Below are 24,681 nucleotides of genomic sequence, written 5' to 3' on the forward strand. Positions count from 1 at the left end.
TCTAAAACAATGATGCATTAACCTTGCATCTTTGCCAATCAACTAATTTGCCTTTAATATGTGAACTCTACATCAAGTTGTCAATCTTTATAGCTAATATAGTCATGTGGAGACTTGTCAAATCAACCATCATTCCATCCTTCCTTTTAGAAATTTTGAACCGCCTCCTTGGAAACTTTCAATCACAGGCTGCAGCACTGATGGAAGTGTCATCCAGTTGTAAAGTGGAAGAGGAACCTGAAGTTGATCCAGAAGAACTTGCTAAGTTGCACCATCCATTTTCTTTTGAAATGTAACACACAGGTTTTCTATATAGTCTGTTTGCTGTAGCTTACTTTATTTGGTAATTTTTGAATTTACAGGTAAAAATAGCATTTGTTAGAAATCTTCCTACCGATGCTAATGAAAATTACCTGAAGGAGTTATTTGAGCCTATTGGAAAGAGGTGATGTTTTACAATCTTCTCTTTATATATAATGACGTGTTTAAGAATTAATTATTGCTTTAAATCACTTGGATGAAGTGGTGCTATCCAAGAAGAGTTGCTCCCCAGTCAGGTTCATTCACTTTGCTTTACGATCAGTAAGTTGCATGCTACTTCTTATATTCACTCTTTTATCTTTTTCCTGCAGTATCTCTTCAACTGAGTTTAGTCTTAATTCTCGAATTCGGGGATAACATTTATGTTATAACTCTCCATATTTTCTGTGCATAGGACCTTGACAATGCAATCAAAGAAATGAATGAAAAACACAGTCCGAGGATCAAATGGGGGTCCCTCATTTAAGCTCATGGTAATTCCAAGCTAACAACTATCCTTATGTTTTAAACTCATTGATTTGCAATGAATAATTAAGAACATAGAACATATCTATCTTGGAGTTGGAGGCAGATGAGTATTATGTTAACAGGTGGAAGTTGGAAGGCCTATAGACACCAATCGGAAGCGAGCTTATGATGATCCTCAAAGCAAACCAGCCAGGAAAACTCCAAGTTGTTCCAAACTTCCAAGGGATGATATGATCTCCAGTCCCTCTGGTGGTTCTAAATCCGAAGCTCCAAAAGTGAATTATTCACTGCAGGTTGATTTCTTGTTTTCCTAATATATTTTATTTTCTGTGTCCTGTATTACTATGCTTCTGAGAATTTAGGTTTGTTTCAACCACTCCATTTTACTGTGAAAATATATAATGTGTTGTACAAAGATGTGTTGCCAAACATTCAAGGTAATTTAGTTAATACTTGGCGTCACTTCTCAGTTGTATTGGACCCCCTTTGGCTGAGCTTCCTAACAGTAGTCCTTCCACAAAAGCCCTTCACAGAAGAACTTTGTTAGAAGGATTTCAAAAGATAAAAAGGTATTTGGTGAACAGATTTTTTTCAAAACTAATTTGAAAAAAAATTTGAAAAAAAAGAAGTCAATATACTTGTATAAATTGCGTTTGACGATGAAGTAGAATAACTTCTACTTGACAATATTATCCTTTAGTTTTAACCATTAATTTAGTTCCTAGTGTTCAAACCGTTAACAAACAGATATGAGATAAATCAAGTATAGAATCAAAGTTGTCAGTGAAAAAATCTTACAGCTTGAATCACGCTACAGTCACGTGCATGTATAGATATTGCAATATATAACCCTAAGAACCGAAAGATTAAAAACACTGAATTAATGAATGTATTGATGAAAGACTTTAACTGATGTCTGATATTTGTCCATGAAGTAAAGTCTTTTACGAGAAAACATCATCATAAAAAAGATGAGTACCTATTTGCGAATGAAAACTTATTGATCAAACTGAAACATTCCTTCCCCATGTTTTTGACGCCTTAACCTGGGCGCTGACTTCTGAGAAAAATGAAGTTTTCTCGGCTGCGTGCCCTTCTTTCTTCTGGAGTACATAAGTTTACTGAGTTGTAGACTCTTTCTAGAAGAGCAGGGTCTCCAACCCGGTCTTGCTTTCTTTCAGTGAATGGCTGCTCTCTTGACCAATTCTATAGCCCAAATACACTCCATGCTTCTACTGGAGCTGCAGAAGGGGCAGGTATATGGTCCGTAATCCTACTCTTTAGCCTTCGTGGTAAGTTCACTGAGTTTGATTTAAGGGTTCGGCAGTGTCTCACTAAATACAGAAATGGGTGTATCCTAGGATAAGTAATAGTGGTACAGGTCTGCTTTTCTGCCTTTGGCCAGTTGAGTCCTTCTCTGGAGCCCTCAATCAAGTGGCTGCGTCAGAGAATAGAACCTGCAGAAGCTACCTCATCCGGGGAAGCTGCATACCCTTTTTTAAAAATCATCTTATGGCAAATATGGCCCAGCCCTCCAAGAGCCAGCATAATTATCGTAAAGGCGATGCAGCGCGTATACTTTCCCACCTTTAGCTGATAGGATGCATTATTGCCATTGAACTGTGCTGAAGGTATGGTTCACTTTTTTGTCTCTGTGCCTCTGTGAAAGTTTCACAATCTCTCTTGTGGCGTTCATGTTTGTTTGCCCCTTGCATGTGGAGGCTTCCAAAAAGCTGCATACTTTATGCAACGTGGTTTTTCTTCTTCTTCTTCTTCTTCTCAAGCAGATTTAGTTGACAAAGGATCTTTGCCTGTCCCTCCTCCTCATGAATCACTGTTGTTTCCATTGATGTTTATACCTCCTAGGGTTGGTGTTGATGACAAGTTTGATGAATCAGAGTCCTTGGCGGACTAAAATAATTATTTTCATTTCTTCAGTCCTGCGGAGCAAACAAAAATCAGGGTTTCAAAGAAACAGTATATACCAGGGCAGGAGGAGATTCTTACGCCGGATGATGCCGTCTGTATTGGCTCCTCTCATGGCGGGCTTGCCTTTGTCCATGCTCGTAGTTGCAGCCCCTACCTCTTAAATCCACTAATACAGCCTCCACATCTCCCCTATGTCCCTCTCCCTCCCTACGAAACCTTGGATGATATAAGATGTCTCTGTGCCCAAAAATCAAATCACCTCCCCCCTTCTCCTTCTTTTATCAAAGACTTTGTGTTGCTCGCCGTAGATTCAGAATATCATTGATTCTCTTATAAGAATATCTGTCAGTATTCCATACAAAAGTTTGCTATGTCATCAGCCCCATCACTACCTCGTTCTTCATTTTCACAAAAGAGTGACGAAAACTGCACCGTGAATCGCGATGATTATAGATTGCAAATGTATATGTTTCTATGAACTCGGGGATGAGAGGTGGCATGTCTTGGGTGAACCAGGCAATGCTTTTTACCAAGAAATAATGTATTTCAGCAAGGATGAACGCTTTTTTGCCATGGCTGGACTAAAACACATTGAAGCCTGGGATCTCAGCGATCCTTCTTGTCCAAAAAGGTTCAAAGATAAATCCTTCTTCCTGTCCAAGGGACCTGGAGACAACAAAAGAATTTTTGACATCTAATCAATTTTCCAGTTACTTAAATTATACTGTGGAATCCTCGGGATCTTTTGTTGGTTCTCAGATTTTATGATTCATATTGTGCTTGGGATGGCACTCCCTACAAAGTCGAGGAAGGTGATCACTATGACTGTTCTAAGGATGTGGGCTGTAAGTGGGAGCCTGTGGAATGCCTTGGTGATCGTGCATTGTTTGTGGGCTGTAATCACTCCTTTTCTCTTTCAACTCGTGACTATCCAGAGCTAAGGGAGAATTCCATCTACTTCACAGACAATTATGAAGAATTAGCCATAAGCAACTATATAGGTCACGATAATGGCATCTTTCACTTGAAAGATAACAGTATCACACCTTATTATCCACTCAATTTGAAGACTAGGAAACTACCGCCAGTTTCAGTACCAGAGCCGGTTTGGGTTGCCCCTAACAAATTGTAGTTCCACAGTGTAGGTGCAAAATTTCTCTCTATTAAAAGAAATAAAAAGAAAAATACAACTCACTCAAAACAAGCAATTATAATACTTAGAGACAAGCGTATATTACTCGATCCTTTTATTGGAGGTCTAAGCCTCTATTAATATGAAACAAGGTGGTGGAATTATGGTAGAACTCGCCTTGCTTGTCCTCCAATTCATTCCATATACAACATTCTTTACAATTAGAATTCTTTGCTTTCTACAATTCTTTCCATGCAAAACTTTCCTTGCACAGAACTTGCTTTCTTTGTTGAATCCTTTGTCTAGCAGGACTGGTCCGTCTTTAACTGAAGTTGGGCTGAATGTAACTTGGTCCAGACGACTCAACCAATGGGCCGGAAGTTCAACATTAGTGACTCTGGGCTGTTGACGTCTTTATTGGGCCTGAATAGGGCTGGATTCTTGTGGCCCATTAATAAAATAAAAACAAAGCTTTAATTATAGCCACGCGGATGACCATCATTAGAGGGGATTTTTCCCTCCACATGTTGCCCCCAATTCCCTCTTTAATTGGACTACGGCTCCTAATTAAAAGGAAATTGAATTTGCACGGCTGCCACTTTTGCAAGAGACGGTTCCAGGAGTGTCTATTGTTATTCTGACTTACGAGCTTCCTCGAGATTTGTTTTTGCCTTCATTGCGCTTATTTCGTTCACTGTGTTCTTCACCTCATCATATCACCAAGTTAGTTCCTCATCTTTTTTTCTGATCTTGCATCATGAGCACTTCAACCACTCACGGCCACATAGAAGTTGTAGATTCTGAATCCACGCCTTCGTCTTCCCTTACTCTCATTAGGGTTCCTCCCCCTAGGGTTTCTAATCCTCTTAAACCTGTGAATGATTCGGTCAATCAGTTAGATGATTCCTTAATTCAGGCTGAGACCTCTACCTCTGGGTCGAATGATATCTTTACTAAGGAAGAGAAAGAGACAATTTGTTGTAGATTTTGAATCCACGCCTTTGTCTTCCCCTACTCTCATTAGGGTTCCTCCCCCTAGGGTTTCTAATCCTCTTAAACTTGTGAATGATTCGGTCAATCAGTTAGATGATTCCTTAATTCAGGCTGAGACCTCCACCTCTAGGTCGAATGACATCTTTACTAAGGAAGAGAAAGAGACAATTTTGTCTGTTCGACGTATCAAGTTCACCATAAATTCGGTAATGGAGGAATTTGAAATCCTTGAGGGAGTAGAAATTGTTGAATACCCGTGGACAGCTGACTTCAGTTCAGGAGAGGGCGTCGGAGAGAATGAGTTACTTTTCTCAGTTGGGCATCTTAACGCCCTTCGATTTCCTCTTTATCCCTTCTACCATTTGGTCTTCAATAAGTTAGGTCTAGCCTCCCTTCAAGTAAACCCTAACTTTCTCCGGATAATCTCGGCACTCTTGGTTCGCCGAAGGCTTGAGAGTCTTGATTTAACTCTCACTGACCTATTAATTACTTACACCATCTCCAGGCATGGGACCGAGCCTGGTCGTTTTTATTTCACCTCTAACCTTCAGCAAAGGATATGCACGGACCTCCCTTCCTTTGAGAAGAAATGGAAAGAGAGGATGATTGTAGTTAAAGGGAAATGGCTTGTGCCTCAATCGAACGCACTCCCAATCCCTCGCAAGTTTGGGAAGTTAGGTATAGAATGCTTACTCTTCCTTCATATCAAGTGCTCTAGCTGCTTCCCATGTAAAGTCTTAATTTTTCGTCATACTTATGAGTTTCTTGGTGTTTTTTCAGTGACCTTCTCCTCATTTGTAGCTAAGAAAAGGCTCTCTTTTCTAGAGGGACAAGTCTGGAGCGACCCACCCTCTGTTGAGGAGTTGCTTACTTCGTCCAACCTCCAGGAAATTGCTTCCAGTGCCGCAACTGCAGGCCTTATGGATTTGGCACTTCCATCCTTCGACAGCTTCCCATTGACTGAGGAAGAAAAACAGAGAGCTGAAGCTTTGAAGAATAGAGCTGCTGAAGCGCAGCCTTTGGTAGTCATCAGATCTACTGAGCATAAACAGGAGGTTGACGAGCCTCCTCTAAAAAAGACAAGGCCGGATCCTCCTTCCACCAGCAAGGGCAAAAATGTCCCCAAGGGCAGGGGGAAGAAATTTAGGGAGACTGACCCAGAAGAAGAGGTTCGGGCTTATGTCCAAGCCGAACATGGAGAACCTTGGAGGCCTGTCTTCTCAAGGGCTGACAAGTCAATTCTGCATTCTGGGGATTCAATAGTCACTGATCCCTCTGCTGCTTTGGCGGTTGCTCGGGGGATATGGCTACCCAAGGATGAAAAGATCATTGGGAACATGGGGCTGGATGAGCTACTACCATCTGCCCTAGTTGACGTTGTGAAGGTTTATTCTTTTCCCTTCATTGTTAATTCTTCAGATTTCTTTTCACTTAATATTCACTGATATTGTTGTTGTTGACTATATAGAGTTTGTACCAAACCACGGTACTGTGTGCTACTGCTGAGGCTCAGTCTCTTTCTATCAAGAAACTAGAAAGAGACCTTGGCAATGCTGAAAAGAAGGCTTCGAGTTTTGCTCTGAATGCGAAGATTGCCTCTAAAGCAAGGGAAGTCTACAAGAACCGCCTGGCCGCTTCTGAAACTAAGGTAGAGGCGTTGGAGGCTGAAGTCCAGCGTTTGACAGATGCGATCGGCACTTGCGTCATTGCTGGAAAACAGATGCAAGGACGTTACACCACTTTGGTGCGCTTATCCAGTGCGAAGGCCTTTAGGTTCAGCTTCAACCAGGGCTCTGGTGACAAAACGAAGGATCCAGACGCCTTTGATGCTGACATGGAAGTGTCTTTTCCTTATGCTGAGGGTCCACCAACTCAAGAAGCTGAGGTGTTATTTGCCGAGATGGTGAAGTCTCATCAGAAGGACCATCCAGCTTCAAGTTCCTCTTTTCCACCAGCCCCAAGGCCTTTACTCCCTTCAGAAACTACTTCCAACCCGAATGTGGTTGATGCTTTCGACTCTGCTCCTTTTGATCCAAAAAGGAAGTAAGGTTGTGTAATTTCTTATTTTGAACTGATGAATGTTGAAATAATATATTTTTGCTCCTGGGGCTATAATGATTAAATTTATTTTGAGGTGATTTGCATGTCTGTGAGTGCTTCTGAGTTTCATATTATCACTTAATAGTAATGTTTTCCTATCTTTGAGAAAGACTCGTTGCCTGAGGGCTTCGTATCCCCTGTGATCTGAAGCAAAAATAGGAAAGATGATAAGAAGGGAATCCCTTTGACAGTTTGATTAATATCCGAGGATGGTTTCCCCATTTAACTATCTAACTGTCAAGGGAACCCTTCTTGCCATTGATTCGTATGGAGTAGATATATCAATACTCGTTTTCCTTGTGTTATTTCGATGTGGGACAAGTTATTTACTTGACTTAGTAATTGTCTTAGCCAAAATTATTGATTCTGGGGATAAAATGCCAAAGAATACAGCAACCTCTACATAGGTTTTTGCTAATTCATTTGGATTTTGCCCCCGTTCCTTGTACACTCAAATTCCTTGTGTCTGAGGCATGAAGTTTCTTATCTTGGAGGAATGTGTTGAGGGTTTTTAGAATACCAACCTTTCAATGCAGTATTCGTATCATTGTGATCCGAAGACTTTGAAAAGAATTGGCTCAAGAAAGAGGGTTCCTTGATATGTTAATTTCTGACTTTCGCTTGAAGATCTATTTATCAAGGGGCACCTATCTTGGCGAACAATGAGTGTGGGATTTTACCATATATTGCAGTCATGTTTTCTATCTGCTTTTGATGTGGGATAAAAATTTTCAAGGGTAATTCGTTATTGGGCCAAGTATAAGGGCCTGTAGGTGTGGCAGCCACATAAAATTTTTACCCCCACCTGGGCTCAAACCATATTGATGTAGCCTCAGACTTGAATCGTCCGAGGCGGTACACTCCTCGGCTATGAGCCAGAGAGGAGTTGTATTGTGTCGGACTTTTGAGGTCCGAAGCGACATGTTCCTTAGTTACGAGCCTGAGAGGAACTGTACTGTGCCGGGCTCTTGAGGTTCGAAGCGATACATTCCTCGGCTATGAGTCTGAGGGAAACTGTATTGTGTCAGACTCTTGAGGTCCGAAGCGATATGTTCTTCGGTTATGAGCCAGAGAAGAACTGTACTGTGCCGGACTCTTGAGATCCGAAGCGATATATTCCTCGGCTATGAGCCTGAGAGGAACTGTATTATGCCAGACCCTTGAGGTTCGAAGCGATATGTTCTCGGCTATGAGCCAGAGAAGAATTGTACTGTGCTGGACTCTTGAGATCCGAAACGATACATTCCTCGGTTATGAGCCTGAGAGGAACTGTAGTGTGCCGGACTCTTGAGGTCCGAAGCGATATGTTCCTCGGCTATGAGCCTGAGGGGAACTGTATTGTGCCGGACTTTTTAGGTCCGAAGCGATATGTTCCTCGGCTCTGAGCCAGAGAAGAACTGTACTGTGCCGAACTCTTGAGATCCGAAGCGATATATTCCTCGGCTTTGAGCCTGAGAGGAACTGTATTGTGCCGGACTCTTGAGGTCCAAAGCGATATGTTCCTCGACTATGAGCCAGAGAAGAACTGTACTGTGCCTGACTCTTGAGATCCGAAGCGATATATTCCTCGGCTATGAGCCTGAGAGGAACTGTATTGTGCCGGACTCTTGAGGTCTGAAGCGATATGTTCCTCGGCTATGAGCCAGAGAAGAACTGTATTGTGCCGGACTCTTGAGATCCGAAGCGATACATTCCTCAGCTATGAGCCTGAGAGGAACTGTATTGTGCCGGACTCTTGAGGTCCGAAGCGATATGTTCCTCGGCTATGAGCCTGAGAGGAACTGTATTGTGCCGGACTCTTGAGGTCCGAAGCGATATGTTCCTCGGCTATGAGCCTGAGAGGAATTGTAGTGTGCCGAACTCTTGAGGTCCGAAGCGATATGTTGGAAAAGTTACCAAGTATGTTAGATAGGCCGAAGATCCAGAAATGGTATGAGGCCAAGAAAAAGAGTAACTGTGACTGAGAAGTTTCCCATACATCTGTTTGGGAGACTATCTTCCACAGATACTCTATTCATGGCAACCAAATGTGGTGTGCCACCTATATATTAACTATACACCTCTTGTACTTCTATTCGATGTGGGACAAAGAATAGAATTTATAATATGGGCCAGAAAGGTGGGTTTTAAAAAGAATTATTGCAAAGAATGCCCACTAGTACCAAGGCTTTGAACATAATTTGGGCTGGGCCATTACTGTTACCAGTGGGCCCTATTTGCAATGCACTTAAATACTTTAATATTTTCCTATATAAAGGAACGTATAGAGATTTTTTTTATCGATGTGGGACAACAGTAAGAGTAAGTTGCTATGTAAAAGATATGGACAGCTGTTGTGTCCTATTGAAGATGGTTTCTACAAACAAACACTCGATAGTTTCCATAAACAATTGTTGACTTTGTGCCCGTTTGTATCTTCTCATTTGTTGTGTTTTTTGTTTTTTTGTTCTTGCTTTTCTTGTCGTAACATCAATTCATAGTTGGAACCTAGCTTTGCCCCCTTTTACGAAAATAAATAAAAACATGAACTGAATGGCATCCTGCACCGAATTTTAATGATTATGGAGTTCACGGGACCGCTGATCACACGTGTATCCAACGTTACTGACTACGGAAAGCGACGCACACTTAAAGGAGAGAGGATGTACTTAATAATATGAGAGTTTATTATATGGGCCAAGAATAGCCGCATTTGTAGAAAAAAACAAATCTATTGTTTAATTGAAAAAGAAACACAAGCGGACTATATCATCTAATGATAGTACCTTTTGAGGTGTATTGCATTCCATGGACGCGCGATTGGATGCCCATCAGCTTTAGCTAAGCGATAGGCTCCTTTCCCTACCACTTCTATGACTCTGTAAGACCAAGTCCAATTGGGTTGTAACTTTTTAACATGGGCTGTCTCTTGCTTCAACACCCAATCACCTTCCACAAAACTTCGGAACCTGACTCGCTTATTGTAACTGTTACGCAACTGTTGTTGGTATGAAGCGAGCTTAATTGCTACAACATCCCTCTTTTCTTCCAAGAGATTGAGGCTATGCTCAAGCTGCTGATCATTGTTCCCTTCGAGCACCAAATGGGTCTAAAGAGTAGGAACTGCCGACTCCGTGGGGATGACAGCTTCAGACCCATAGGCCATAGCGAAGGGGCTTTCGCCCGTTGGCCTTTCGTGGGGTGGTTCGATATGCCTAAAGTACCTGAGGTAGATTCTCGTACCACTTTGACTTGAGCTTCTCCAACTTTTTCTTTGGGCAGCTGAAAATGGTTCAGTTAGTTATTTCAGCCTGCCCATTCCCTTACGGATGGCTAACTGCGGCCAACTTCTGCCTGATCCCATGCTCGGCGAAGAATTTTCTTGTGCTTCTGTTATCCAATTTCGGACCATTATCCATCATGATAACCTTTGGCACCCCAAATCGGCAGATTATGTTGCCACAGTCCCCGTCATGGATTTGCTTCAGAATCATAAGGGCCTCAGTGGGACTTAAACACTTCAGGTAGGGACCTGAGAATGACTTTCGATACAATTGATTATTGATGATAGAGTATTTGGCTGCGGTGAGCCTGAGTTTCCATGCCTCAACTTTCTGGTTCGGCAGTGTTCCATGCTTGAGGTAAGCTTCCAGCGGATCCATCCAGTATGGTTCTCGTGGAATCTCTGGGATCACCATTATTTCCTGCTGAGGGCTTATGCTAGGTTCATCCAAGATGTCAATTGGTACTATCCGGACTAAATCGTCGTCTGAAGAAGAATCTGCGGCAACCAACTGATCTGCTTTAGAATTCTCATCACGAGGTACTTGGTGGAATTCGATTTGATCGAATCCTCGTGTAGCACCCTCCACAGCCTTTTTGTATGCTTTCATTCTTTCCTCTTTGGGCTGATATTTGCCTGTCACCTGATTCACAATAAGTTGGGAGTCACTAAAAACCTTTAGACACCTTACTTGGAGCTGGTTTGCCAACCGAAGCCCGGCAAGCAAGGCCTTATACTCGGCTTCGTTGTTAGTAGCAGGAAAAGTCAGATAAATTGATTGCTGCAGCTTGGTGCCTTCAAGGGTTATGATAACAACTCCGGCCCCAGTGCTAGTTAGGTTCGAGGAACCATCTACCCGAAGCTCCCATTGTGGTTCAGGAGGGTCTGGCTTTTCGGGCTTATCTTCATACTCAAGTAGGAAGTCAGCCAATGCCTGTCCTTTGTGTGACACCTTTGGCTCGTAAGATATATCGAATGAACTGAGTTCGATTACCCACTTAGTTATTCTTCCGGACAAGCCTGGCTTGGAAAGAATAACTCGTATGGGATAATTGGTTAGAACTATGATGCTATGTGACTCAAAATAGTGTCGAAGCTTTCTCTTTGCGTACACCAATGCTAGTATGATCTTATCTGCTTTGCTGTACCGCGTTTCAGCATCTATCATTGTCTTACTTGTATAGAAGACTGGATACTAATTCTTCCCTTCTTCTCTGATCAGTATAGCACTTGTGGCTATGCCGGAGATTGCTAAATACATTATGAGAGTCTCACCAGGCTGTAGAGTAGACAGAATTAGAGGTTCAGCCATGTAACACTTCAACTGATTGAGAGCAACTTGCTGCTGGGGTCCCCATATGTCCTTGTTCTTGGATTTTATTGTATCGAAGAACGGTTTGCACTTATCCGACAACCGGGAGATGAAGTGGCCAATAGTTGCGATTCGGCCAGTCAGAACCTGTACTTCCATGCAAGTTTTTGGTTCTTGATTTTGTATTAGGGCCTGAGCTTGAGCCGGACTTACCTCGATTTCCCTTTTGTTGACAATATGGCCTAGGAATTGCCCTGAAGAAATTGCAAAGGAGCACTTCGAAGGGTTCATATTATACTTTCTCAAAGTGTTAAAGACTTCTTAGAGGTGCTTGGGATGTTTCTCCTTCTTCTTACTTTTAACCACCATGTCATCGATGTAGGCCTCGACCGTCTTCCCTAACATGTCGTCGAAGATCTTGTTAACCAGGCGTTGGTAAGTTGCCCCAGCATTCTTGAGTCCGAAGGGCATGACTCTGTAACAGTAGGTGCCTTTCTCTGTTATGAGGCAGTTTTCTCTTCATCTTCTGGATTCATAGGGATTTGGTTATAGCCGGAATACGCATCGAAGAATGTGAGTCTCTCAAAACCAGTGGTAGCGTTAACCATCTGATCTATTTTGGATAGCGGAAAGCTATCTTTGGGGTAAGCTTTGTTGAGATTGGTAAAATCTATGCACACCCTCCATTTTCCATTTTTCTTCTGAACCACTACCACATTAGAGAGCCATTGTGGATAGTGCCTGAAGCAATTTGTTTACTTCTTCAGCTAATTTGATTGCGCTCAGGAGCGAACCTTTTGTGTCTTTGCTTGACTGGCTTGAATGCTGGATCCACCTTCAGGTTATGGCATGAGACTGAAGGGTTGATACCTATCATATTTGAATGATCCCAAATGAATGCATCTGCATTCCGTCGAATGACATCAACTAACGCTTCCTTTTCTTCGGCTATGGGGGAGGAGCCTATATAGGTGACTTTCTGGGGATCGCCGAGGATTACTTCAACAGCCTTGAGAGATTCCTCGGTAGGCTTTGCAGCTTTAGCTTCATCCTCTGTTTTCAAATACTTGGGCAGAGGGATCTGTAATTGCTATTTGGACATACTTCCAAGAGTCGCAACTGGTTGGGACTGCTTAACTATCTTCTTCGCCTCATTCTGTGTCAACGTATAGCATTCTTTGGCAGCGACTTGATCTCCCCAAAGATTAATAACCTCCTTACCGTCTGGAGACAAGCATCGCATCACTTGATGAAGGGTAGACGGGACTCCGTTCATTCGGTGGATCCAGCCTCTTCCCATAATGAGATTATAAGAAGGATGGATCTCTGTTAGAATAAAGTTCTCCTTCAATGTCCTTTTTGCCACAGTGACGGATAAATCAATCACCCCAAGGGGGTCTACCTTCGTGCCATCAAACCCCATTAAGGGATTGGAAGTGGGCTGAATTGATGATGACAGGATCTCAAAGACAGCCTTTGTGATAATATTGGCGCTGCTACCCGGGTCTATCAGAACCCTTTTGATCATACAGTTAGCCACCAGAAGGCTGATGACTAGTGGATCCTCGTGGGAGAGTTAAACTCTAGATAAATCTGCATCGCCGAACCCAATACTGATACTACCCGAGGCGATAGTGTTCACCGAGGACAACTTTCTTAGCTTATAGGCTGTCCTCAGCCTGGATCTATATACTTCTTCCGACTCTTGGTCGTCCTCTGATCTCCCATGTATTATGACCTTTACCTGATTACCTTCTACTCTCCGAGGATTGGCCTCCCTCGACTTCACGTACTCCTTTGTTGTAAGGTAGTCTGCCAGCTCATCCCTGATTATCATATTCTCCACTTGCCGCCTAAGGGATCTGCAATCATTGGTTGTATGCCCGTAATCTGTGGTAGGCGCAGTGCTTGTTCTTGTCCCTCTGCCCCAAGGGTTGCTTCATTGGCTGAGGGGCTGTGAATTTCATCTTGTTTTCTTGGAATAGCCGAGCCAAGGTAGTGCGAAGAGGGGTGAATTTTTCTTCTGTCCTTTGCCTCTTCTCAGGTACCTGAGTGATCGGTGCTGAAGCGTGCTGGCTTTTCTGACTTTTTCAATTTGACACGCTTTCCCGAGGCTCATTCTCCACTGTGACGAGTGTGGCATGCTGCGCTAGGTGGGCTACATTCTCCTCAAGTCGGATGTAGATCTGCGCCCTAGCATTGAGAGTCTGCATATCCGGAGGGGAATATTTGACTAGGGAGGTATGAAACTTGGTTCCCTGAATCATTGCAAGCTTAAATGTTTCTATTGCAGTCGCAGGATGGCAATCGGCTATTTCCGAGGCCTCCATATTAAATTTGGATATTAAATTTGGATAGGAAATCCTGCAACGTTTCTCCTTTCTTTTGCCTTATGGTGAAGAGGCTAACGATACTTTTCTTTTGCTTCTTGTTCCCGCAGTACTATGCTAGGAACATAGTGCGCAGAGTTTTGTAGTCCGGAATAGACTTGTGTGGCCTGTTCCTGAACTATTCCAACGCAGCTCCTGTTGGGCTAGTCGGAAAAACCTTACACATGAACGAATCATTGTGATCGTCGAGAGCTATCTTTTGTGTATAGTGATCGAGTTGACGAGAAGGATCTCCTGTACCATCGAACTGGGAAAAGGAAGGCATAATGAATTTCTTAGGTCTGTCAATAAGGTATATATCATCGGTGAATGGAGTCTTCACTAGAGAGTTTTTATGCTCTCTGCCCATCTCGGCGGGCGTCTGAATCTTCAGGAGCCTTTTTTCGTCAAAGATCTCCTGTACGCCTGTGTCATCTGGAATGCCATTAGACCATACTGTAAGCTTACGGCTAGATTCGGCCTATTCGTCCTGCGTGCGACGAGGAAGATTGTCCGAAGCAACTGCCTCGGACCTTGTCCTCTGCTCTTGCTGAACTTCATTGGGTCGAGCCTCATTAGGCCGCGCCCCATTGACCTAAGGCTCGTTAACTGGAGGAGCGTTTTGGTTTGAGGGAGGTACGGCCACATCAACTGGTCGCGGCTGTGGTTTCAACTGAGCCATCGCCGTTTGAAAGGTGTCGTTTTGCTGTTGAAGCAATGCAATATGGGCTACGCTGGCTTCGTTCGCCTGACGAAGCGTCTCGAATTGATGCAGGAATTCTTCTTGCATCGTTTGCATCAACTCCATCTATTGATCAGCCGCTGTTGCAGATTCTCAGTTCGACATTCCAGATTGTAGTAACAGAAACAATTTGAAACAAAAGTAGGAGTATATTTCTATACGTTTCCCACAGACGGCGCCAAAGTGTAGGTGCAAAATTTCTCTCTATTAAAAGAAATAAAAAGAAAAATACAACTCACTCAAAACAAGCAATTATAATACTTAGAGACAAGCGTATTGTTGTGGTTTTGTGGAGTCTAATTAAGTGGAAGATTTTTAGGAAGATTTAATTATATGGAAACTTCAAGAGTACTGAATTTTAGGGAAAATGCAGTTTCCTAATCTGATTTGACTTCCTTATTGGTTTAAAGAAAATTCAGTTTCCTAACCTGATTTAACTTCCTTATTGGTTTTGGATTCTACAAAAGGCAAATTCTTGTAAGACAAGTTTGGGGACTCTATAAATAGGGTGAGAAAGTTAGAGAAAAATTTGTACCAATACAAGAGAGAGCAATTGAGAGAGATAGAGAGAGAATTCTCCTTGTAATTCTTCATCTTTTTCATAGTGAATTTGTTCGGTGTGCTCCATGGACGTAGCCCTAAGATTTGGGTGAACCATGTATATCTTGTGTTCTTGTGTGTGATTTTTTTTTTCTTTGTGATTGCTTGATTATTCCTCGAACAGTGTGCGTTGTTATTTTGCATTTCCGCCACAACAACTGGAATCAAATTCGGTTGATTGTGCAGTGCAACTCTAACAACTGGTATCAGAGCCTTTGGTTGAGAACCTAGGGCACATAAGATGTTTGACGAAATTTTGAATGTTTTTTGATCAGATCTGTCCGTTCGAGTGGGAGTAATGGCATCAGAAGATAAGACATCCACATCCATGATCGAGAAGTTTGATGGCACAAATTTCGGTTTCTGGAAGATGCAAATAGAAGACCTCTTGTTTCAGAAAAATCTGTTTCAACCTTTGGGAGAGAAGCCAGAGGATTCAAAGGATGCAGATTGGGAATTACTTGATAGGAAGGCTCTTGGCACCGTCAGATTGACGTTGTCAAAGTCAGTCGCCTTCAATATCAAGAACGAGAAGACGACAATGTCTCTCATAGCAGCCCTTTCTAGTATGTATGAACAGCCTTCTGTAGCGAACAAGGTGCACTTGATCAAAAAGTTGTTCAATATGAAGATGGTCGAAGGTGGTAAGTTTAACAAACATTTAAATGCGTTTAACGAGATAGTTGGGCAATTAGAGTCTGTTGATATCGACTTCAAAGACGAGGTCCGAGCACTGATAATTCTAGGGTAGTTACCTGAGAGTTGGAGTGGCATAATTACAGCGATCAGTAGCTCTGCAGGGAAGACCAAGTTGAAGTTTGATGAAGTTGCGAGCATGATTCTGACTGAAGAAATCAGAAGGCAAACAACAGGGGTTTCCACCAGTGGTTCGGCGTTAAATGTTGAAAGCAGAGGCAAGGGTTTAAACAAGAAGAAGGGCAACAATAATAGAAACAGAGACAGATCCAAGTCAAGGAATGGAAGGACACAGTCTCAAAATTTCAGGAATTCCACAGATCTCAATGACGGTGAGTGTTGGAATTGTGGAAAGAAGGAACATTACCGTGTTGATTGCAAACTTCCAAAGAAGGGAACCGAAAGAAAAGCTGAAGCAAACTTTGTCTCAGAAGAATCAGATGATGCATTGATATGCTCTTTGGAGAGCAAGGCGGAGTCATGGGTTTTAGATTCTGGCGCATCGTTTCATGGCACCTCAAACAAAGAGCTATTTAATAGCTATGAACCGAGTAACCTTGGTAAGGTGTATCTTGGTGATGATCAGCCTTGCAGCGTCGTTGGCGAGGGTGAAGTGCAAAGCAAGTTGAATGGGTCAACTTCGAAGTTAAAGGATATGAGACACATTCCTGACTTGAGGAAGAATCTGATTTCGGTAGTACAATTGTCAGATGAAGGTTTTGTTACAATCTTCAAGGGAGACACGTGGAAAGTTTCCAGAGGCGCTATGACCATTGCATGTGGTAAGAAATCTGGCACTCTTTACACAACTACCAGTGTTTGTGGGTCTATAGCAGTTGCAAAAAAACAGAGAAGATCACAACCTTCGGCACCAGAGACTAGGTCACATGAGTGAAAGGGGGCTCAAAATTATGCACTCAAAGGGAAAACTACCAGGCATACGGGCAATTGATATTGACTTCTGTGAGAGTTGCGTGATGGGCAAGTAGAAGAGGGTCAGTTTCAAAAAGAGTGGCAGAGATCTCAAAAAGGAGAAACTTGAGCTAGTTCACACAGACGTTTGGGGGCCAACCACTGTTTCATCCATTGGCAGAAAATCCTACTTCGTGACTTTCATTGATGATCACATGAGGAAGGTATGGGTTTATTTTTTGAAGCACAAATCTGAGCTATTTGATGTGTTTAAGACGTGGAAGGCCATGGTGGAGAATGAGACAGGTTCGAAGATCAAGAGGTTGAGATCAGACAATGGTGGTGAGTATGAAGACACTGGGTTCAAGAAGTTTTGTTTTGATAATGGGATCAGATTAGAGAGGACTGTGCAAAGAATCCCACAGCAGAATGGGGTGGCAGAACGGATGAACCGAACATTGATAGAAAGAGCCAGAAGCATGCGCATACATTTGGGTCTACCCAAACAGTTTTGGGCAGAAGCAGTCAATACAGCATCCTACCTAATTAATCGTGAACCATCGGTGCCTTTGGAGCATCGAATACCAGAAGAGGTACGGAGTGGCAAAGAGGTAAATCTTTCAACATGGTTGAAAGTTTTTGGTTGTATTGCATATGCGCATATTAGTGACCATGCTAGAGGAAAGCTCGACCCCAAGTCATTAAAATGCATCTTCGTTGGGTATGGTGGAGATGAGTTTGGTTATCGACTCTGGGATAATCAGAACAAGAAAATCATTAGAAGTAGAGATGTGATTTTCAATGAGAAGGTGATGTACAAGGATAGAGATGCAGCACAGTTAACTAGTCCTGTACAAAGTAAGCCTGAGTTTGTTAAGTTGGATGATGATCCAGAGAGCATTAATGCGGAGCAGACAGATGAGGGTTCTTGGCGAGAACTCACAGAGCATATTTCACTGTAGATTCCAACTCCTATGCCTGCACCCAAAAGGTCTACGCGACCTCATGTACCGAATAGAAATATTTGGATTATATGTTGCTCACAGATGATGGTGAGCCTGAATGCTGTGATGAAGCATGTCAAGTTGATGATGCTAGCAAGTGGGAGCTTGCAATGGAAGATGAGATGAAGTCTCTTATCTCCAACAAAACATGGGAACTAGCCAAGTTGCCCATGGGGAGGAAAGTTCTTCACAACAAATGGGTGTACAGGGTAAAAGAGGAACACGATGGTTCCAAGAGATACAAGGTGAGATTGGTGGTCAAAGGCTTTCAGCAAAAGCAAGGCATTGACTACACAAACATTTTTTCCCCGGTTGTGAAACTGAGTACCATTCGCTCAGTTCTTAGCATTGTTGCAGCAGAGGGGTTGCACCTTGAGCAGTTAGATGTCAAAACTGCTTTCCTCCATGGTGACCTTGAGGAGGAGATTTACATGTAACAACCGGAGGGTTTCTTAGTCAAAGGGCAAGAGAAACTAGTGTGCAAGTTGAAGAAAAGCTTATATGGTTTGAAGCAAGCCCCGAGGCAGTGGTACAAGAAGTTTGATGGTTTAATGAAACGACATGGCTACAACAAATGCAACGCTGACCATTGTTGCTACTTCAAGAGGTTTAAGTCAAGTTTCATTATCCTTCTACTTTATGTTGATGACATGTTAGTAGCAGGTTCTGATTTTGAAGAAATCAGCAAATTGAAGAAGCAGTTGTCTAGTGAATTCGAGATGAAGGATCTTGGTGCAGCGAAGCAGATTCTTCGGATGAGGATTAGCAGAGACAAACAGAAAGGTACTTTGCAGTTGTCTCAGGCTGAGTACGTTGAACGGGTTCTGAAGAGGTTCAATATGAAAAATGCTGAGGCGGTGAGTACTCCCTTAGCTAATCACTTCCGATTATCTCAAGATCAGTGTCCGAAGACAGAAGATGAGAAAAACTTTATGGCTAAAATTCCATATGCCTCAGCCATTGGAAGTTTGATGTATGCCATAGTGTGCACAAGACCAGACATTGCATATGCAGTGGGAGCAGTAAGCAGGTTCAAGAAGGATCCGGGCAAGCTACACTGGGAAGCAGTAAAGTGGATATTGAGATATTTACGGGGTACCACAGACAGATGCCTATGTTTCAAAAGGGGCGAAGTGAAGCTAAATGGCTATGTAGATTCAGACTTTGTTGGCGAGGTGGACCACAGAAGAAGTACTACCGAGTATGTGTTCATAGTGGGTACAATTGCAGTTAGTTGGGTTTCGTAAATACAGAGGATTGTAGCGTTATCTACTACAGAGGCAGAGTATGTGGCGATGATAGAGGCTAGTAAAGAGATGATTTGGTTACAAGGTTTGTTGACAGAGTTGGGATTCGAACAGGAGAAGAATGTTTTGCACAGTGATAGTCAGAGTGCGATACATCTGGCAAAGAATTCAGCATTTCATTCAAAGACCAAGCATATAGGACTTCGGTATTACTTTATTAGATCTTTGTTAGAAGATGGGGTGTTGACACTTGAGAAAATACTTGGCACCAAGAATCCGGCTGACAAGTTGACCAAGACAGGGACCATGGAGAAACTGAAGTTGTGCGCAACTTCAGTTGGTCTTCTAGCTTGAAGACAGAAAGAAGCGCACCGACATGTATGAGACATGCATGAGAAGAAGATGAAATGTGTTTACAAGTGCTCCAGACTCCAAGTGGGAGATTGTTGTGGTTTTGTGGAGTCTAATTAGGTGGAAGATTTTTAGGAAGATTTAATTATATGGAAACTTTAAGAGTACTGAATTTTAGGGAAAATTCAGTTTCCTAATTTGATAGGGAAAATTCAGTTTCCTAATCTGATTTGACTTCCTAATTGGTTTAAGGAAAATTCAGTTTCCTAATCTGATTTAACTTCCTTATTAGTTTTGGATTCTACAAAAGGCAAATTTTTGTAGGACAAGTTTGGGGACTCTATAAATAGGGTGAGAAAGTTAGAGAAAAATTTGTACCAATACAAGAGAGAGCAATTGAGAGAGATAGAGAGAGAATTCTCCTTGTAATTCTTTATCTTTTTCATAGTGAATTTGTTCGGTGTGCTCCATGGACGTAGCCCTAAGATTTAGGTGAACCATGTATATCTTGTGTTTTTGTGTGTGATTTTATTTTTTTTTCTTTGTGATTGCTTGATTATTCCTCGAACAGTGCGTTGTTATTTTGCGTTTCTGCCACAACAACTGGAATCAAATTCGGTTGATTGTGCAGTGCAACTCTAACACGTATATTGCTCGATCCTTTTATTGGAGGTCTAGGCCTCTATTTATATGAAACAAGGTGGTGGAATTATGGTAGGACTCGCCTTGCTTGTCATCTAATTCATTCCATATACAACATTCTTTACAATTAGAATTATTTCCTTTCTACAATTCTTTCCATGCAAAACTTTCCTTGCACAAAACTTGCCTTCTTTGTTGAATCCTTTGTCTAGCGGGACTGGTCCGTCTTTAACTGAAGTTGGGCTGAATGTAACTTGGGCCGGAAGTTCATCATTAGTGACCCTGGGCTGTTGACGTCTTTTTTGGGCCTGAATAGGGCTGGATTCTTGTGGCCCATTAATAAAATAAAAACAAAGCTTTAATTATAGCCACGTGGATGACCTTCATTGGAGGGGGATTTTTCCCTCCACACGCAGTATAAGCAATACCCTTTTGTGTTTTTGTTTCCTTTCTGAGGTAACTTTAATCTCATCCTAGCATTGCGAATTAGTTTGATATTATATATATAATTTTCGTTGTGATGTTTATCTTTTCCCGAGCTTAACTTTATGGAATTGCCAATTAGGTTACTTCTTCTGCTAATTTGTTTAAAATCTTATCATTCTAAATTTGTTGTGCCTATGGTTATGAATTTTTAACTGGCAAATATATGTATATATGAGGATTGCTTCTATTTCATTTCAATTTGTTAATACTGTTGCGTGTATTAAAGATGAAACTTGATAAGTTATTGGTGGGCATTTAATCTTTATTATAGCTAGTTGGTAATCTTGACCAGAACCTATCATTTATTTTTGTGATTGTCTTGTTCTGCTGATTTGGATTTACTTTTCTAAAATATTAGTCTTTAATTAAACTGATTTGTGGTCTAGATAGATCGGGATGTCATAGAAGGGTTTTTGGTAGCCTATAAGTATCGGGACTTCAATTTGTTTTATTGAGTTTCCTATGTACCTGATTTGAACATCTGGAATATTGCCTTCAATTAATACTGAAATGGAGTGTATAACCGCTTTCCAATCATTGCTTTATGACTATTTAGGAACTTTATATAACTTCATTCACTTCAATTTTTCTTGGCATGCTGCATGTTAGAAAATAAACTTGATTTTAGTGTTTATTAATTCTTTCTAGGCACATGGTACATCATTTATCATATTAATGGAGGTAGTGGTTAAAAACTTAAATGTTTCATCATGTATTTGGTTAGATACATGATTTCAAGTCTATAAAACCTATTTGATCTAACCATTTTTATGAAGTATTTAATTTTCAAGTATTTTGTCCTCTTCACTGGTCTCCCAAGTATTGAGATTGTGTGTTTCTAGCCCTCTTATTTCAGACGCCGCCCATATTCATATTGCAAAATCAATACTTAATATTTCTAATAAGTAACTCGTTTCTCAAAGATGTACGATGCCTATTAATAGGCTTCATGTATCTTTTGGATTTGTGTGTCAAATTGGCCGCATAAGAAGCATTGTGATGATCATTAAAAGTATCCTTCAATCTTGTTCAATCTTAACTTTATGGTCTTGATGCTGCTGGTGAAAACTCAATTTTGTATAGCTCAAGTCGGGTGAAATTTTTAACTAGTTTTTGTATAGCTCAAGCATTGGTATGCATTTTATGCTCTTAACAACTTAAGCTTTTAGAATAGATGGTTGTTAACATAGCATTAGAGCTGGCAAGGTACTTTAAGCCTCACCTTCCTCCTGACAGTTAAAATTGAAACAAGTGTTGGACCAAAAGAAGGTGTGTGGTGTGTTAAAGGATTTAAATATGAAAGTTACACTTACACCCTCTCTAACAACCTAAGCTTTTAGACTAGATGGTGGTTAACATTACTAATATAATTGCACGTATATAATGAACCTGGTAAAATGCTGTTCTGGGGATGCCCATTTGGCATCACATTATGTTCTAATTACTGTGGCAGTCTGGTTTAGAAGCATTAGTTTTGTATCTGTTAGGGAATTCTACGGATTGTGTCTTGCATTTGTACAGGTTTTACTAGGTGAAGTTACATTCATAAGGACTTAATATTATGTTTAAGTTTGCTATTCCAATATATGTATATACACACACATATATATGTATCAAACTTGGTAATAAATTGATGTCTGTTTGGCATCTTATTTTCTTCTAATCGTTGTACGCTCTGATATATTAATGTGTGGTTAATATCCATTATGGAATACTTTCATTGATTCCACTAGTTGGATTTGTCTTGCCTTAAGACAGTTTGTTGCTTGGTGAAGTTCCATTCACTAAATTTGCTTCTGTTGGTTTTTGTAAATGATTTGTACTATATGGTAATTTACATTTCAACCTCTTAGGATTGTTTTACAGGGGGATATGACGACCTGGTGTGTAAACATGATGGACGTTCTAGTGCCTACTTAGATACCATCTCTTAGGATTGGTTTATACAGGGATATGACGACCTGGTCTGTATACATGATGGACGTTCTGGTGCCTAATTAGATACCAGTTGTTCACCTGTTACCATAATCATAAGTAAAATTTAGTCTAGCTACATTTTTTTGTAATTCAGCCTCATCCTTACTTTAGTCCATATAGATGAGCTTGGGCACATGAATTTTCCTTTTTTATTCTAGTCTAATGCAAGTTATTTCTCTTATTATATTTAATTTTAAAAAATAATTTCTAATTACTTCATACCATGGAAGTTTTGGTCGGTCTCTGTCTCTCATCTTTTGTGCAAACAAACTTTCCTTTTCTTATTGGTGCATCATGGGTCTTCGTTGCGTATGACCATACAATCTAAGTCTACTTTCTCTTATTTTATCCTAAAATAAGTGTCATCTTTAGTTTTTCCCTCCCATCTCTACTAGTTACTCTTATCTACTATCTTAACATTCTCATTTTAGTTAGATGACCTTTTTTTCTTTTTCTTTTTCCTTTTTTTTAAAAAAAAAAAAAAAAAAAAAAAAAAAAAAAACTCAGTCATTACATTTTTATTATTTCACTGGCGGAGTTGTTTGCTTTGCGCAATTCGTCTGGTTTAATAAACCCTAACTTGGTTATGCAGTTTGAATAGTTAGGTGAGAAATAACTTGGGTTGTATTTAACTTTTTTCCAACTAAAAGATTAAAAAAAAAAAAAAAAACTCAGACATTACATTTTTATTATTTCACTGGCGGAGTTGTTTGCTTTGCGCAATTCGTCTGGTTTAATAAACCCTAACTTGGTTATGCAGTTTGAATAGTTAGGTGAGAAATAACTTGGGTTGTATTTAACTTTTTTCCAACTAAAAGATTCACATATATATACTCGCATAATGAAGGAAGTAGAACCAAAGGTTGTGGAGGAAGTCCACTTTGAGAAAGTATTTGATCAAAGACAAAATATATTCCTTGATGGGTGGGCTCTTGAAGAGTTAAAAGATAAGAAGAAATAAATTGTTTTTAAATTCATTTGCATTCATTTTTCGTGAGAAAAAGCATCTTCTCGGTCCACTCCCTAAATTACACATGCATAATAGATTACGAATCTTTAGCATTATTTTACAACAAATCTTTAGCATTTTCGTATATTTAATATATATCACCTTTTGTGAGATATTAATTTGTAATTGACAAATTTTGTTGTCAAAAGGAGTCCAATAGAGTTGTAGATTTTCGGTTTGATTTGCCAAGATTCAAGATCGGAAGCGGATTTGAAGAAGTGATCGTGTTCATACTCATGATGCACTCCGTGATGATAAGGAAGGTAAGTGAGTGTGTGAAGACACATGTATGGTTTCAAAATTAGACTTTTAGGGAAAATTTTCTAAGTTTTTCATTCTACCTAACTTGAACCTGTTCAACTTTTTCTGAATCTGTTCAACTTTTAAGGATTGCTTTCAAAGTTCAAGTGTGGCTAATTTGAACCGGTTCAAGTATCAAAAACTTGTTGTACAAGTCTTACAGATATTTTTGAAAACTTTGGAAATGCTTAGTTTGTAACTCTGAAAATAGTTCTCAGAAACTCAGAAAATAGAGAACAGTTTTTAGAGAACTATACAAGATTGTTCTCTGAAAATAGACATTTTTATAATTGAGTTTTCAGAAAACAGTTTAAAGAAAATTGAACCAAGCAGAATTTTTTATATAGTTTTCAGTTTTCCGAGAACAGAAAACTGTTTCCATAGTTACAAACCAAGCAAACCCTTTGTTTCCTATTCTGTTTTAGCTTCCTATTTTGCATAGACTTTTACTATAATTATAATGTTGTGAGTTGTTATATATATATATATATATATATATATATATATATATATATGTTTATGTTATTAAAGTTATTATAAAAGAAAATAAAATAAATGGTGGGGCCCACATGATATATTAAAACATTGGTAATGGCTAAAGCCATTACCTTCGGCAGAAGACAGACCAGCTCTCTCTCTCTTGCTGGAAAAAAAGAAAACTTTTCTTTCTTTTTTCTTTTTCAACTTCTATATTTGATTACTCTTCAACCACTTAGAGTTTTTGGGTGCCGTTTACGGCAAATCAAAGAGCACAGCGTGATCTGCGCGAGTACAAACATTTTTAGCTTTTGGCCTACCCTAAGATTTTGAATTTGAGACCCATTTTGAG

General features: G+C 40.6%; 1 long non-coding RNA gene across 1 annotated transcript; it reads left to right on the forward strand.

Moving 5' to 3' along the window:
• The first annotated feature begins 802 nt into the window (after window positions 1-802).
• LOC132315540 (uncharacterized) lies at window positions 803-23,376 on the forward strand. Its single transcript, XR_009483726.1, has 2 exons — window positions 803-1,082; window positions 22,433-23,376. It is a non-coding gene; the product is annotated as an uncharacterized LOC132315540 (long non-coding RNA).
• The last annotated feature ends 1,305 nt before the right edge of the window (window positions 23,377-24,681 follow it).

The sequence above is a fragment of the Cornus florida genome, unplaced genomic scaffold, assembly GCF_030987335.1.
Source record: "Cornus florida cultivar Cherokee Brave unplaced genomic scaffold, ASM3098733v1 CherokeeBrave_3.0.0_Hap2_Chr01, whole genome shotgun sequence".
Lineage (NCBI taxonomy): Eukaryota > Viridiplantae > Streptophyta > Magnoliopsida > Cornales > Cornaceae > Cornus > Cornus florida.